The 15,671-nt window shown below is 37.0% G+C and overlaps 1 protein-coding gene across 1 annotated transcript in view; it reads left to right on the top strand.

The window, feature by feature from the left end:
- The window catches only part of LOC103028344 (cadherin-18), a 379,608-nt gene that overhangs the window by 156,382 nt on the left and 207,555 nt on the right, over positions 1-15,671 (top strand). Inside the window, exon 3 of the mRNA XM_049464277.1 lies at positions 2,532-2,806. The gene's annotated coding sequence lies outside the window, so the exon portion shown is untranslated. The remainder of the gene's footprint in view (positions 1-2,531; positions 2,807-15,671) is intronic.

Genomic DNA, 15,671 nt, shown 5'->3' with positions numbered 1-15,671 from the left:
TTTTTGTATTTTAGAATGGTTTATGAATTATTTTCTTTTTATATATTTCTTATGTTGTGACAATGAAAAATACTTAAGTAGCAAGCCCATTTAAGTGTATTTTATTAGCATTAAAATACATTTTTGACCAGGGCCGCTGCTAAGGTTTTGGAGGCCCTAAGCATAACTGGTCAGGGAGGCCCCCCCCCCCCCATCCCCCCCCTCCAAAAAAAAAAAACAAAAAACACACACACACACAAACACAAAAGGTTTACGCAAAATTTTACTATTTATTAAAATTACACATGTAACTGTGAATATTTACAACGTTATAAGTAAGGCCAATAACAGTGAAGAACAGCACAAGAGTACTATTTATAATGTATAAATAATAAATGAAACGATGCATGTCTATTTTAAGCAGTGGACACGTCATTTACACAAGCCAGCCTTAAAGGTTATGAAATTATCGTTTATATTCGTGGTGTATTTATATCAGCCTGTCAAAATCTATAGAGCTGTCTGATCCTGCTGTCATACAGACCATTTGGATAGTGCACTGACGGCATTAGTCAATAAGTAGGCTACTCTGTTTATTAATTTTTTATTTAAGTCACTAAAAATCTTCAAACTACACTACTACTATTTGCAAACGTGCCACGTGCCTTGCAATACCCAGATTAGTTTCTAGTTAAGCGTTTAAAGCTACCAAATCAGCAAAGCCAACGTAACTAGCTCAGGCAACACCACTGAACATGAAGTAATCAAAACTATTTAAACCTTTATCATCGAAGTTACTCACCAGAAAGGGATGCATGGGCCTCATCTTTCTGCTTCTTTTTCTTCTTCTCAGCTCCAGACTCAAACCGTCGCTTCATAGTTGAATTACCATTTAGTAGCAACTTCGCGCGGTGAACTTGTCTCCTGCCAAACTCAAGTAGCGTTGCTACTTTAGTTAGGACTAAGGTTGCCAGATAAGTTACGATTTTTCATCCTATTTGTTTATTTTATTTTAAGTTTTTAACTTACACAAATATTGCACTGGACAAGTTTTTGTATAGAATGGCCACATACACTTTAAAAATGGTTAAACATGCGCAAGATTTAGCGCCTCCATGCATTTTTTGATTATTTATTTGACTGGAAAATGTCACATCTGGCAACAACCAACAGAGCAAACCGAGCCGTGCCATTTCAGGCAATAGGGGTGGGGGCATTATATTATGCACAAAAATAATAACGTGCCGCTTTAAGTAGTAGAGTAGGTGCCCCATGCAATGTTTAAAGACAAAAAAGATGAGCGTATCATAAATAATTCACATTGGGTTTTAAATTTAATGATGTCATAATTTCAACACATTTCATTCTCAGTCAATTTGGCTCCCTGCAACTGCAAAATGGTTGAGGCCTAACGCTGGCTGCGTTGTCTGCGTATGCAGAGCGGCGGCCCTGTTTTTGACATCAAACCCACAGTTTAAGTTGACGTTGAAGCCCAAATTTATAGGGCTTTATAGGTAATAACCAGTTTGACATAACATTTTTTGAATCTGGCAACCAACTCTCAACAGCATAGCAACCACCCACATTGAAAAAAACATGATGCGTAAAATTTACTTTAAAAAAGTTTTGCAACGTTCTACATTTGCTTTTAATTTCAGATAAATTTAAGTAACTTCAACTCAGTTTCAAGACTTAAATGTTACATAGAGTAAATAAGTAAACTGAACTTCACTCAATCCTTTCTTTTAGTAAACTTTACTTAATTTCTGCATACAGTATTACCTAATTACAATTACTTCATTAATACAATATTACTCAAATAAATTGTGGTATATAATATATTTTAATTCCTGAAATTTAAATATGTTTAGTTACAACACACATATTACACTTTCTCAACACATGGATGGCATGCAATACATTCTTTTTAGTATACTAAGTATACTAAAAGTATACTTATCTATCATAAATGATTTGAGTAATATAAATTAAGTTTGTATTACATGCCATCCATGTGTTGAGAGTGTAATATGTGTGTTTTAACTAAAAAATATTTAAATTGCAGGAATTGAAATGAAATAAAAAAAATGAAATCAAATTTACTTTAAGAAAAAGTAAATTTTACGCATCATTTTTTCAGTGCATGTTGCTATACCTACTGTCAATCAACACCATTTGCTCCTCTAAGTAAGTATTGCACAGTTTAAAGTATTTTTAAATAAAATAATAAAATAAAACAGTACTTTTATAATGTTTATTTTATTGGATGTATCAAATCGGACGGCCATGCCACTTATACCATGAAATCAGGCTGCAGCAGCTGAGATTAAATTCACTGATAAGGCCGAGTCCCTAAATCTAATCTTCACTGGCTTTATCAGCAGCAGCCTGAGTGAGTTATGAACTCACTGCTCATCGCTCGTCTCTCTGACGTTAGGTTTGAGGATTGTGTGAAAATTTCTGTGTGTCTGTCTCAGTGTGTACTGTCCCTATCTCATATATATCTCTTTGTGTGTGTGTGTGTGTGTGTGTTCACTCTATTCCTCACTCAGTCATTCGGTGTGACAGTGGATCCAGTGCTGTGAGACGGCTCTGTCTGCTTTCTACAGACATTCAGTGTCACAGCGGGGGGCCGTGTCAGCCACCATTAGCTCCCCCGTCTCCGTGAAGATAACAGGAGCATGCAGGTGTTAGAGGTGACCCGCTCCAGCCTCAAACAGCACCTGACAGACTGAAGCAGTGGAGCACGGAGTCAACAACCAGCATCAGTCTGAAGCAGTCAAGTGCAGATCCAGACCTGAGCAGGATGGCTGGTGTCTACAACTCGGTGAGTAAGAAATATACATTGTCTTTGAGTGTAGTAAAACATTCTAGAACTCTTTAGACAAAAGATACAAAAAAGAGAAAAAAGAGATTTTACTAAATTGAAAGCCTTGATGGATGATCACAAGCCACCAAACCAAGCTGAATTGCTTGAAGTTTTGCACCAGGAGTAAAGGCAGAAAGTTATCCAAAGGCAGTGTAAAAGACTGGTGGAGGAGAACATGATGCCAAGATGTATGAAAACTGTGATCAAAAAACAGCCAGGGTTATTCCACCAAATATTGATTTCTGAACTCTTAAAACTTTATGAATATAAACTTGTTTTCTTTGCATTATTTGAAGTTGTTTTTTCAGCCATTTCTCATTTTTTGCAAATAAATGCTCTAAATGGCAATAATTTTATTTGCAATTTGGAATAAATGTTGTCTGTAATTTATAGAATAAAACAATAATGTTCATTTTACTCAAACATATACCTATAAATAGCACAAACTAAAGTGGTCTCCTAATTTTTCCCAGAGCTGTATGCAGTAAATTCTAGTTTTAAAATGATATGGAATCGAGGGATATAGTTTAGCCTTTTTATAGATATCTTATTATCTCACGTCCCACCTCCCAGCTAAAAGTGAAACTTTAAAAGTATGTTTAGCAATGTTTTTAAATAATTCATGGAAGGTAAGTCTGTAAGGTTACAATCCCAAAACTAACAATTAAAACATTGACACAAATGCCATTGTAGAGGCATTATGTCATGTCTGGTGCTGAAAGCATGTCTGAGTCTCCCACATCCAGCTCAATCTGCGATTCCCACAGTAACAACTACAATACCCAGAACGCACCACTCCATGACACAACACACACTCCCGATCACATGACACATCACATGACGCCACCAGGAAGCCCCGAGTACTGATTATCGTCAGTATTTAAGGACCATGCTCACGCTCACACCTCGCCGAGTATCTGTTTGGTAATTCCTACAATACAAAGCGTTTCTCTTGCCCTTGCCTTTTTCCGTGTATGATCTTGTTTTTGTTTGCTACCGACGTTGATTTTTGCCTACTCCCTTGTGTTGGATATCCGTGTATGACCTGGACTTTTTCTAGTACTTTGGATTTTTGCCTACCCTGTGATACTGCCTACCTGTGTATGAACTCTGGACTGTCTTCCGGTTATGGTATGGTTTCTCTACACTGTGTATTATTGGTACTGACCCTGTTTCCGTTGACTACCCCTGTCTGCTCTATAACTTTTAATAAAGTTATTTTATTGTATCTGCACCAGTCTCATTCCTGTCTGGCTCTGACACATTACAAATCTTATGTTTATGTATTTCTTTTTTATTGTTAAGCTGTTAAGCTGTTTGCCTGCGTCAGGTGCCGTGGCTGAGGTTTCTCATTCTGATGCTGCTTATTTTGCCAAAATCGCATTGCTTTTGCCTGAATTACTGAAGTTTGAGGATGATTTAGCTCTTGGTATGTGCTTAAACTATTGTTTTCTACTGCTTTCACACTGAACACAAACAGAATCTAAAGAAGAGAACGTGACATTAGGTCTTGACTGAATTACAGGCCTTCCATTGCCTTTAATCAAGCTTTCACTCTGACAATTTCTGACAATATAACAACTAAACAACCTAGAATTACCCATAAACACATGGGGTTGTAACTTTTTTTACAGACTGGAATTACTCAGCATCTGTGAGGAGCTGCAGAGCTGGAGAGAGAGAGCTGCAGGCTGCAGTACCAGGAGCTACTTGTTGAGGAACTATAATTTAGTGGAAGGAAGGATTTCATTTGCTTATATATATATATATATATATATATATATATATATATATATATATATATACATCCACATACATCCACATAGGTGTTATATATTCAGGAGTATAGCAGCGCCACTAATGGCTTAGAGAGTGAGATGGATGATGAGCAGCTGATCTGTGGTGGGTGGTGGATGGAGAAGAGCTGACTTCAGAAACTTCCATCAGTCTGGCCAGACAGGGGACATGAGGGGACAGGTGGACAGTCAGTAATTTGGAGGAAGACAGAGAGATGGAATTAGTGTTGACTGGATTTATGTAAAACAGAGAATATAAAACATTATCAGAGTGTGACTACGGCCGATCTGAATAAAACAGCCTAACTAAAGGTAGAGAGCCAGAAGGTAACATAGACATGGAGGCTCCCTGAAACTTCGGCATCCACCCACTCCACCGTCCACAAACCTGAGTGACCGTGTGCAGTGGGAGAACAACAGCACCAGCATCTCAGTTTACCCACAATTCCCTCTGTCCATGAATCCCTGGATCTGCAGCCTTATCTAAAGGAAAAAACATTAATTACCAAAAGCTAAACTAAACAAGTAAGTTTTCAGTCTAGACTTAAAGATTGAGACTGTGTCTGAGTCCCGAACATATTCGGGGAGATTATTCCAGAGTTGTGGCGCTTTAAAAGAGAAAGCTCTTCCTCCTGCAGAGCTCCTCTGAATTTTAGGAACTACTAAGGAACCAGCACCCTGAGATCTAAGTAATCACGGTGGTTCATAATAGGTTCATAATAGGAGAACCACCTCTTACTAATCTTTAAAAAAAAATCCAGGGGTTCAAAACATTATTAAGCACTGTTGTTAGTTGCTCTGGCTAAATGCCTTAAATGTAAATGTAAATATATCTGATGCCAAGTCTAGGATTCAATTTCTTTATATCTTTACTTTCAGAATGATTGTATAAAAGTAATCGTAAAGTAAAAGTATTATAGGAAACTGTGCTGCAATAGGGTCAAAGATCACAGATGTAATGTTATGATATGAACGTGCCAAAGTCAGCGCACACCTGGATCATTCAGGATCATTGCAGGATAATGCAGTTTAGAAGCTTTTTTTTTTTTTTTGAGCAGCAGTAATTATCACCTGTCCATACACCAGTGTTTCTCAGTCCCGTTCCAGGCACTTCCCTACACATTATTGAAGCATACCTTTTTTTTACACATCTCTGCTAAGTTAACTCTGAAAAGACTTGTTAATGAGCATGATTGCTAATGATTAGTGGAATCACACATGTTCAGAGCATGCGTGGAAAGCAGTGAATAAGCAGAGCAGGGGGTTGCCAGATAACGAATCACAAATACTTCATTATGTCACGTTCTCATCTTGTTTCTTGTTCTTCCTGATCTATGTCTGTGTTGTTTTTCCAGTCTTGTCATGTTTTCCTAGCTATGTGTTGTTTTCACTTGTCTCTGCCCCAGTGATCAGTGTTTTCACCTGTGTTCTTGTAATCACGCCCCCTCGTTACCTGCCTGAGGTGTTTCCTCTTTCCTGTTTTCCCAGTTCTCAGTACAGTGTCTGTTCTTGTGTGTTTCACACATCTGTATGGTTGCTTGTTTTTGTTTTTGTTTTTGTTTTTCTAGCTCAGTTTATTCTGTCTATCTATGTGGTTTAGTTTTTGTTTGTTTTTTTCCTGTTTATTAAATTACTTCTTACGCTTACGTCCGCTATCTGTGTCCTCCCTGCTCTGACATTCTCTGACATTACCTAATTCAAGCAGGAATGTTTATTATATATACTTTACTGTAGTAATTATTTTTTTGGACGACTTTTTACTTCAACTTCTCATATTTTCACACAATTATTTGAACTTTCTACTCCTTACAGTTTAAAAATAGCCTTGTAACTCTTATTCAATTTTAGCTCATTTTCATTCCAGCTTGTCATCACTCAATAAAACCCCTATCTAGGTAAATCCATCTGGATTGAGTGAATCTGATTGTGGCTGGATGAAAAGTATAAACATAAACTATTCTGACACCCTATTGGTTTACAATAAGAGAGTGTCAGATAGGGCCCCAGATCTAAATGCACTAGATTGCTATTAATCATTGGCCAGTTTTAGAGAGTTAGGCTACGTTAACATTACCAGGCTAAAGTGAAAGTAATGTGGCTCAGATCCTATTTTTTCAAGTCAGATTTGAGTCACTTTCATATGTGGTCCTAAATCGGATATGCATCCGATCCATTAACATGCGACATGAATGTGAAAGGTCAAATCAGAATTATTAGCGCTACGTGCTTCTCTCTCATACTCACACATCTCTTGGTGCAGCTGTGCAGCTACAGCTGCAAAAAAACAGCAAAAGCAAACAGCCTGGCCTTTTTTCACCTCCTCGACCTGAGCATGAACTTCAGACCAGCTGTTTACTCTCCACTCCAGCAAAAGATGGTCCACATATGAGCTGCTAACAAACACATCAATTTCCTATTATAAAGCTACCAGTCATCTCTAAAATATGAGGTATTTTTGTGTTTGTGAAGGAAGTGACGTTTATACAGGTATCAATGTGCGCATTTGAGGTGGTGTTTCATTGACAGATTCGTTCACATTACACACAGATACAGATCACTTACATTTGTGAATGTAAATCGTCACATCCGATCTGAGGAAAAAATCAGATTTGAGCAATGTGACTTGTAATGTGAACGTAGCCTTAGTTCCAGAATACACCTTGTTAGCAAACATAATTAAACATGAATATATAGGATTTATAGTTCATTCATATTTACAATACCTAGAATTGTACTTTCAGCTTCACCTTCATGATTCACCTTCTCTGCTGCAGTCATAACTCTTACTCGTCAGCGGACAGCGTCTTTATTAATGATCACAGAAAAAGATAATTGTCGATTTTGATAGTAATCGTTTAAAGTGCCTACCATAAAATTAGTTAGACACTTACTGGATTATACTGTGCATAATACATTAACAACCTTCCCATTGTAAATCTCCACCTCCTGCATCCAATCCGTGTACACCCACTCACTCAAACTCACCCTGGAGGTACATGTTCTGTCAGCTGGCTCTATGTTCAGTCAAAGTCTTCTCAAGTTAGCGTTAGCATTTACATCTGTTATTAGCTCCTCATCCTTATATTTACATCCTTTTAATTGCACAACAAAAGGAAGGAGAGAAATTAATAAAGGAGGGATTGCTTTCTGTTATTCCTTTGAAAGCGAAGAATTTAAAGTCCTTCAAGCTTTAGATAATGCGAGGGCAGGAGGCCTATCTATTTTAATTATTCTCCAACAGAGGAATTTGTCATTGATGTCCATTGAACCGGTGCAGGGTAATTGGATGGGGGTTGGTGAGGGATTTTAAAAGCACTCCCTGGACTGTTTTTATGCATGGTTTAGATTTTAAAGAGTATTTCACACGAGGGAAGGCTACGGGTAAATGAAACATTTGTGAAGCAGGCTGAGGAAGAAGTGAAGATTTTCATTGAGTTGCAACCAATGGCTTGACACCCTGCAGAGCTTTATCTGAGAAACACTAAACACTCTAAAAAACAGAGGTACGATATGAGTACTTTTTTGTACTCGAAGGTACACTCTTTATAATTGTACCCTCAAAGGTACAATATTGGTCTTTACGGGGTCAGATTTGTTCCCTCTGAAGTACAAAGTCTTTCCTAACAGCAATAAGTACAAATTTGTACCATTTAACCAGCCAAAGGGTACATTCAGTATTCTGCATCACTGTACTAATGAATTATATATATTTTAATTGCACATTTTTTATTTGAAAGCCAGACAATTTTGTATCATCAAGTTTTTGAGCCATATTTAGTTGATGATAATGTTTATAATCTTTATGATCTTTACTGCCACAAAAACCATGGGTACAAAAAAGGACTTTCACTGAAAGGTACTTTTTTGTGCCTCAATATAAGGTACAGCCCCAGCTACAAGCTTTGTACTCTTTTAAGTACAAATCTGTACTTATATTTCTTAGAGTGAACAGTTCTTCTTCTTTTTTTTCTGTGATGGCTTGGAACTCTTGCATAATGAAAAACATCTCAAAAACTTCTCAAACTTTATTTATTTTATACTTCCTGCTGTTTGAAATGTGGAAGTGTGAGTCAGAGACCCGTAAATTGTCAGTTTGTTGCTTTACCTTTCCAGATGTTGTGCTAAATTGTGCCTCTCTGCCAGAATTTGACTCGCAGATAGCCTGCCTCAACTTCCTGTAGTTGATCTTCCCGTAATTAATCTGAACCATTAAGAACAGTGCTTTCAGATTGCGGAGAAACTTGACCATGGTTCAGTAGATCTGGTCCCAGACCATGTCTTTTGTTCTTTGACAAAATTTTGGTCCTTTGAAAAATCCAAAAAAGTCCATACAACACTATGGTGCATCACTGGATTGAATCCCGGTTATGCACAATTGACCTTGCTCTCTCTGGGTGGGTAGGTGGCACTCTTTCCCCTCATCACTCCAAAGGGTGATGTTGATCAGTGCAAGGCATCTGTGAGCGGATGTATCAGTACCGAGTCGCTGCGCTTTCCTATCGGTGGCCTCTCTAAATTATCAGGGTATACAGTATTACCGCTCTACTCTCCCAACACTACAACAAAGTAAATGGATATTTACTTTCAGCTCCACATTTGTGGTTGTTTGTATAGTATTACTGAAGGACAGTGGCAGTGTAAGGTCAGTCGATATTTGGCGCCTTACTTGGAGCGGGTCAATGGCTTTGTGATATTGGGGATATAATTTTGTCTGGTGCTCTGGGTTTCATCTTGCGCTACCAATGCAGCCTTGTCGATGCAACGTCGAGCAAACCGACATGTAAAAGGATCAGACTTTCAACACAGATATCTTCAGGCAAATAAAAAATGAAAAAGAACAAAAACAAAGCAACAACAAACACAAGCCTGCCCAGAGCACTCAGGTTGTTTCAGAAGATTAAAAGAATTTGGTACAGACTTTGAAATTGTTGTTTTTCTTTCTCCTGTTCTTTGACAAATGAAAACAAATAGCTTTTTGAGTGAAATATGAAATCAAGGTATTTATTCATGAAATAGTTGATTACATTATGAGCTTAAAACATCTAGCGGAATTGCTATCTATTGTACTGTATGCTTTATGCAGAAACCCTACCCAGTAACATTAAAAGTGTTAAATAACATCTTAAAAAGTTGAAATGTATTGTTTTACAGATACTTATCATTTTAACAGATGGTTTCTCCACTGTTGACTTCTAATGCATTGCTAGTTAGGTGGTTGCCAAGGTGTTACCAGGCAGCTGCTAGGGTGTTGCTATGGCATATGTGTTAATTGCTATGGTATTGCTATGGTGCTGCTATGCTGTCATGGCAAAGATCTTGCCTGTAGTGACTGGCCTGTTTCAAAAGGGATAACAATTCTTATGTGTATGCACCACTTAGAGTTTATGTTTAACAATTTTACAACACTATGTTGCTTAAACTTAAATACCAACAACACAAACATCATAATAAGTGGTAAATTAACTGTTACATAGTTGAATTTTCCACCCTCACAGAAACATATGGTCCCACTACTCCTGTATGTATAAACAAAACTCTAACACAAGAACACAAAAGTAGTTATTATTTCTCTCATAGAATGGGGTCTCACCAGTAGAGAACCTTATCCACCTTCTAACCCAACACTAAGACGATGAATAATGCTTCATTAGTGGAACTACCACAAAAACATATCTTATTTAACAGATGGAAACACAAACATCCAATGCTCTAAACAGCATAACCCTTTGTAATACCCTTTACAAAAAAGAAAATCCTAAGCCCCTCCTCTATACTCAGTGCCACCACAATACATTTAGAAACAAATAATGTTACATATATACAGTACCAGTCAAAGGTTTGGACACACTTTCTCATTTATTTATTTATTTATTTATTTTTATTACATGAATACTGAATTCATCCATGCTATGAAGAAACACATAAAGAATCACGTAGTAACTTAAAAGTGCTAAACAAACCAAAATACTCTGTAAAGAAGCATTAAGGTGCTCTGAGACTGGTACCTTTGAGACAACTCTTGGTGCCCTATCGTACACCCTGTGCAAGGCATGTCGCAATGCTCTTTGTTTTGACCCCTTGCACCTGCGTCGTTAAAATAGCATCAGAGTTTAGGAATAAATCTACTTTGATGGGTGTGGTGTTCTGGAAATTAGGTGTTTCCGAGTACATTTCTGGCGTGTTTCTATCTTGACGGATAGCTGGCGTCACTGATCAATTTAAACCCTGACAACAGTCAGTAGACACCTGTCCATACCTATTTAGCTATGCTGCAGTTACCCATAAACGCGCAAAGCGATATAATGTAGATTGCTGAAATAGGACCCATAATCTGTCTTTCCTGTCTTTTTTTTTTATTATTAAGTTGAGTAGTTCTTGCCATGATATAGATTGGAACATACATGTTGAAATCTTACAACAATAAAAGAAAATGGCATCAAACAAGATTTGAGTAAAGCCTGTGAGACAGAATACACTTTGAGGAGATGAAACTGCCCATGATTTGTTAACTCTGATAAATAACAGCAACTTTGGTGACTTTTTAACACTAAGGGTTGTTAAAATAACCCCCAGGGAGTCAGAAATGTTGCACTATTGATTACACTATATATATAGGCATATCTTGTGTATATTTGCACAATTTTCCAAGCGCATATGGCACAAAGCCTACCGCACACCACAGGCCTCCTGTCTCCACCTGTTCAACAAGCTTCCCCTGGAATATGTTTAACCCCTCTACAGCAGACAGGTTCTGCCTCAGCGCTAACCTTCACAGCAGCGTCTGCAGCCTGCTGTTCCAGGTCTCCAGCTAGACCCGGACTCGCCGTGTTCCATATCAGGTTTCAACTGCAGTGATGAATGCTGCTTCACACAGACTAAATATTGATCTTCTTTTCTATCTAAAGGGCACCGCACGCCTCTATTAGCCTCATCCTAATAACAAACAAGCAAAGCAACAAACGCTTATAACCAAAAAAAAAAAAAAAAACAACACTATGAGCTGTCCGTGGATAAAAGGGTCATGATCTGTGACACCAATAGGGCAGATGTGCTGACTTTAATTAAAGCTAGGCATTGATGGAGTATATAATTATCTGACCAAGACACCAAGCCTAGAAAAGTAGGCTTAAATGAATTACGCCAGTGAAGACGGTTTTATTTTTAACCTGTAAACAAACAAAAAAAGCCATAGAAAACATTTCCAATGAGAATTGTCAATTGTTATATAAAATATTGTGCTAGTAAGTAGTAGAATAATGGTATTTATTTTTTTAATTATTTATAAACGTAATAAATTAATGCATCATTAATTCTGCTACTCTGTTCTAAATGTTCCTTTAACAAACCCTACTGTACATTTTACATAGCTTCTGTTGAGCTGATATATTGCCAGCTGACATGCACGTCTTGGTCCTGATTTGGCAACACAGCAAATGGAGAAAGAAACAGCAACTGGACTAATGAGTCCACACTGGCACGGTAGTGGAAAAGTGATCTTAGTGTATATACCTACCATAAACATAATTGAGAAAAGATTGCGAGCACTGACATTCAGTTATTACTGAGATAAGACTGTATTTTGCATATTAATGTTCATTGCTCTCTTACTCCTAGCTAACAATATATTTTCATGTCCTTTCTCCTGCATTGTTTAAATAGTAACAGTGCTTGTGAATATATCTATGCCGACTAGTGTAGAGATTTCAAATTGAGGTGTGTGCTATCTTGGCAACAGAATACACAGGTGCACAACTTACTGATTAAAACCTAGTTAGACATCAACAGTCAGATGTTTATTGCTATCTTTGCAGTCAATTGTCAACACAAGCATGTCCGCGCCCCCGCTTTTTTTTTTTGCACATATGGACAATCTCAATTTAAATGGCATCCCGCCAAAGTCAGAACACATCTGGATCTTAAAGGTAATGACAAGTGCTTGACATGCTGATATAGTTCCAATGTTTATCAAATCTATATGCACCAGGAGTGGCATAAAGTTATCCCAAAGCAGTGTGTAAGACTGGTGGAGGAGAACATGCCAGGATGCATGACAACTGTGATTAAAAAACAGGGTTATTCCACCAAATATTGATTTTTAAACTCTTAAAACTTTATAATTATGAACTTGTTTTCTTTGCATTATTTAAGGTCTGAAAGCTCTGCATGTTTTTTTGTTTTTTTTTGTTATTTCAGCCATTTCTCATTTTTTGCAAATAAATGCTCTAAATGACAATATTTTTATTTGGAATTTGGGAGAAATGTTGTCCGCAGTTCAACATTCCGCAGAACAACAATGTTCATTTTACTCAAACATAAACCTATAAATAGCAAAATCAGAGAGTTTCTCTTGATTCAGTGGTCTCTTATTTTTTTTCAAAGCTGTATATGTTCTTAAAAAAAAACATAAAGCTTTGCCAATGTAAAAATATCATATTTTCTTTATAATAAATAGAAATAATCATTTTAATGAAAGTAAAAAGAAAAAGCCTTAGAAAAATGTTGAAGAGGCTATGAGTCAGGCCATCTTAATTATACAGACACAGAAAGAGGATTCTAGCTGTTGAAGAGGCATTGATTACGTGAAGGGTTGATTAGAAAGCAATAACAAGTGAAGACCCTTTTCCCTGCAGATATAATTGTTATTCATGTGTTGCTGGTGGAGATGGAGATCAAGGTCATTGAAGGGACTCTGAAAGTAAGTAATAGGCTCCCAATAGGGAACTTTGACCCATAGCCTTAAGGTAGACTGGATAGCAAAGCAGCCATCCTTAACTTATTGCATTGAAGTGTAGAAAGTTTCAAGGTCATTTGAGGATCCACCTGAAATAACAATATATTTATATTTTGTAGTATTCTATACATAATTAATACATTAATATACATTTGATGAAAGCACTTAATAACAATGTAATATGACTTAAACAGTAGGTGTAAGACATTTTGTTAACAAAATGCTGTAAATATATTGATATACTACGTCCTGTATTGTATTCCTTGTATACTGATTTCCTTCTATTTTACATTAATAGAAACTTGTATAGTGTCCCATAATTTTTGTCATGTCCAATGGAAGCTAAAGAATGCTGCACTGACCTGTGGGATATGTGTGTGGGTTCTGCAGTATTGAATGTGGGTGTGATTTCCGTGAGTCACTGGTCTGTATGCATGGACAGTTCGAGCCAGACACCACCACCAGTCATGATCATCACCATATGCTGTGCTGTCCACTGTGAGTGGTAATCCCTTTTGTAGTGTATTTCTACTAGAAGTTTTTACTGTGGATCGAGGAATGAAAAATGCCCCCACAACACAAAATGATACGTCCCCTGGTTTCTATTTGTCTTACATTAAAAATACAAACTGTAAATAATTTACTGTCTCACCACTGCTTAAATATATGATGTGAAAGGCAGTAGCAGCACTAAAGATGCATTTTCACATGATCATGACCAAACTTTGGTAGTTAGTTAATGATTTATGTTTGTCCCAAATCGTTAGGGGGTGACCTATATGGATCACTGATCAAATCTGGTATGTTAAATCTCTAGTATTTACACTAAAGTGAAAACAGTGATATAAATCAAGTAATATTCTTTCAACACATTTCAGACCACATGTTTTTAAGATTTGATTTTATGATGTACGAAAAAAATGTAGCTACTAAAAGTCTCATTAAAAAAAATTGTACTAATACTATTTTTTTTTTCAATTCAGCTAGGCCAATTGTATCACCCATTCAGCTGTCTATCCCCCTATCACTAGTGATGCCACAACACAAGGAGGGTAAAGACCAGCACATGCCTCCTTCGATACATGTGAAGTCTTGTGCTCTAAAAGTACATTACCCTAGGAGTGATGAGGGGAAAGAGCTCCATCCACCCACCCAGAAAGAGCAAGGCTAATTGTGCTCTCTCAGCTGAGGGCAAGCTGCATGATCAGGATTTGAAACAGTGATCTCCTAATCATAGTGACAGGGCTTTAGACTGCTGGACCACTCAGAGCCCCAAAAAAGCCTATTTTCTTTTTTTTTTTTTGTCCAAAATGGTAACTTTTGAAGAGAAAGCAAATCATTTAATCTTAAGTTCTTAACTTAAGTGTATAAATATATTTTTCCATATAGTTTGTGAGCAGTTCTATTGTTTCTTTTGTTCTGTTCATCCGTACAGAATTTATAGAGCAGAGACAGGGTTACAGTTTCTCAATATATAAAACTTATACAAGAAATTAGACAGCAGTGCTATTTTGAGAAATAAGAAGTGAATACATAACATAAAATGTTTACACATTGTAATTCTAAAGTTCAGTAATTCAGCCAAACTTTGAATATGTAGGCAATGATGGAATAGGTTTGTGTGCACAGTGGGATAGCACTAGCAAGTTCTCCGTCCCTCATCGCTGGCATATGAAGGGAATGAGAGAGCGGGGTGGCAGAATAATAGGATATTAAAGTAATTTCACCCCGTAAAATCCACTGTGATTTGTATTTTCCAATAAAAAAAATAATAGGAGGAGTGGTAACGCAGCGTTCCTTTGTCCTAAGCTGAACCTTATAATATTTTAGAGTGATATTATTCGCCACTTGCGGTGACACTGAACATTTGTTAAGATCCTCTGAGTAATTAATAGCCTGAATATCTGCCTGTTGGGCAAAGTTTGTCATCACTGAGACAGCTGGTGTGAATATGCGTGTCGGGAATAGCAGATATATTGCCTTCCGGTGTTAGTCATAATCAGATTAATATTTGGTCTCTATTCACCATAGTCATATTAAGGCATGGGAAGCATTGCACAGACTGGATGTGGTGGAGCCCAGTGATTACACATGAGGTAATATGTTTTATATGTGAGAATACATGGACATACAGTCAGATCTGGAGGACAGGACAAATGCTTGGAAATGTTAAAACAATTTAAAACAATTAGAGATTTAATAATGAATAGTGAACCAACACATACAGTAAGCTTTAGGATAACATACAAAACAGAAAAGGTCTAATCTAATACAGAAACCATAAGCAAGCATCATT

The sequence above is a fragment of the Astyanax mexicanus genome, chromosome 15, assembly GCF_023375975.1.
Source record: "Astyanax mexicanus isolate ESR-SI-001 chromosome 15, AstMex3_surface, whole genome shotgun sequence".
Lineage (NCBI taxonomy): Eukaryota > Metazoa > Chordata > Actinopteri > Characiformes > Acestrorhamphidae > Astyanax > Astyanax mexicanus.
The sequence above is the reverse complement of the archived record's forward strand: the minus strand, read 5'-3'. Positions and strand labels throughout refer to the sequence as shown.